This window comes from Penaeus chinensis, chromosome 2 (genome assembly GCF_019202785.1).
Source record: "Penaeus chinensis breed Huanghai No. 1 chromosome 2, ASM1920278v2, whole genome shotgun sequence".
NCBI lineage: Eukaryota > Metazoa > Arthropoda > Malacostraca > Decapoda > Penaeidae > Penaeus > Penaeus chinensis.
This window is the reverse complement of record NC_061820.1, coordinates 6,850,724-6,853,223: the sequence shown is the minus strand read 5'-3', so window position 1 is coordinate 6,853,223 and position 2,500 is coordinate 6,850,724.

The following is a 2,500-nucleotide window of genomic DNA, read 5'->3' as shown; positions in this document are numbered from 1 at the left end:
TCTGTCTTTTTGCGTCTGCAGTGTCGACCTTTTTCTAAATTTTGCTATAATATTTTCCTTTACTTTGTGTGGAATTCAGTATTTTCTTTCTGAAACAGTTAATTTGGATTCAATAACCTGTCTTTTGGTATCTGCTGATGTTTTATAATTGTTACTCCAAATATAATTGCTCTCAAAATCCTTACTTCCGTTTGAGTGATACAAAGTATTACTAATTAAACTTCAAAGTAAACAATCTAAAAGATAATAATAATAATAAAATAAAAAAATAAAACATTCCTATTTATGCCAAAAGTAATGTTAATTTTCATCTGGTGTTAACGGACCCCCTTAAACCCACCCATAGTTAGGAATCTCTTTTAGATATTATATATTTTTTTTAGGAATTAAGCTCTGGCTCTTTTTCCGGAAAGCATTATTATACTTTCTATTTTTTTTTCTTTCCAGTGACCATTCGTCTCTTTGTTGCCATTGATCCTCTTGCCTTACGATCCTGCTGTTTTTTTCTAGGAAAGTTGTCAGTGTGCTTAGTTCGTCTGGGTTTCCTTACAAACCAATGTCGATGGCAGTGTTTGAGACTCGTTTTTCAATTGCCTTGTTTCTCCATGAAATGTGTGTATGTTTGTGTACACACACACACACACACACACACGCACATATATATATGTGTGTGTGTTTGTTATATGTATATATATGCACATATGTGTTTATATATATTATATATATATGCACATATGTGTTTATGTATATTATATATATTTTACATATATTGTATATATCCCAATGCCGTCGGGGAAAATGAACAAAAAATGGGGAAAATGCTGTGCCCATTTTCTATATTTTTTGTGAAATGTCTGCTCATAGATGGCTCTGCTAGTGCTTAGCCACAAAGGAGTCAATTAGTAGACCTTGTGACCATACGTGATTTGAATTGGCGGGAAAAACGTGTTTTTTACTAGTGCTATGGATATCGATGGTGTTATTTTTATTATAAACATTATAATTATTATAATGTTTTTTAATATTAGTAACAGCAAAATAAGATAATGTAAAATATTTCGTAAATCAAAGAAAAGGGTGAACGGGCGAGACGGGCAGTACTCCTAACTGGCTCATTGGTGACTTAGTACAAGTATAGCCATCTATGTGTATAAACAATCAAACAAGTACTAACAGTGGGCAAAGCACGTGTCTACCCGTCGTATCCGTCGGCAAGGGGTTAAATATATTATATATATGATATATATAATATATATAATATATATAATATATATATATAATATATATATATATATATATATATATATATGTGTGTGTGTGTGTGTGTGTGTGTGTGTGTGTGTGTGTGTGTGTGTGTGTGTGTTTTTGTCTATATATATGCGCACACACACACACACACAAACACACACACATATATATATATATAATATATACATAATATATATATAATATATATAATATATATATAATATTTACATATAATATATATATTATATATATATTATATATAATATATATAATATATATGATATATATAATATATATATTATATATATAATATATATATATATACATATGTGTGTGTGTGTGTGTGTGTGTGTGTGTATTTGTGTGTGTGTGTGAATGTAACAACAATAATGATAGCTATGATAACTGACGACGATAATAATGATAATAATAACAATACCTAATAATAAACAATGGAGATGATGATAATAACAATAAGAAAACGATAAGAAACGATTATGAAAATATTATCAATGATAATGAAAAATCGTGATAACATTACAGAATAATAGTAATACTAACATTAATGAAAAATAGTGATACAAACAATAATGATGATAATATTAACAGCAATAACGATTATCACAATGAATTATTTTGATGAAGACAATATCAGTGAAACTAATACTAAAAATAAATATCATAATAACGATATTATAAAGACTTACAAATTTCTTAATAAAACAATAAAAACAAAACATGTACCCAGAGGTTGCATATATAACGAAATATATCTCGCCTAAATAAACAAGCAATGATAACTGTTGATATCCCTTTGTTTACAGGATTCCAGAAACTCCCACGTTAAATTGCCTGCTTTAACTTTTAATTATCTTCCATAATTGTTTAATATTGTAGTGATCAAAGTTTACAATATACATTCAAATGTGATGCCTTCTGGTAATTTGAGAGAGAGAGAGAGAGAGAGAGAGAGAGAGAGAGAGAGAGAGAGAGAGAGAGAGAGAGAGAGAGAGAGAGAGAGAGAGAGAGAGAGAGAGAGAGAGAGAGAGAGAATGAACATTTCTGCTGGATATAGGCAGAATGTTTTTTTAACACGGCGTGTCCAGCAAACGACGTGCTCTACCTGCGTGCATCTCTTTTGTTGTTCAGTACACCTGCTTATGATTGCGTATTGTTCTTTTTTTTAAATTTCTTTATGTTCTACACCTGCCTTCCTTTACGTTCATTTACATGCTTTCACACAGAACGCTTT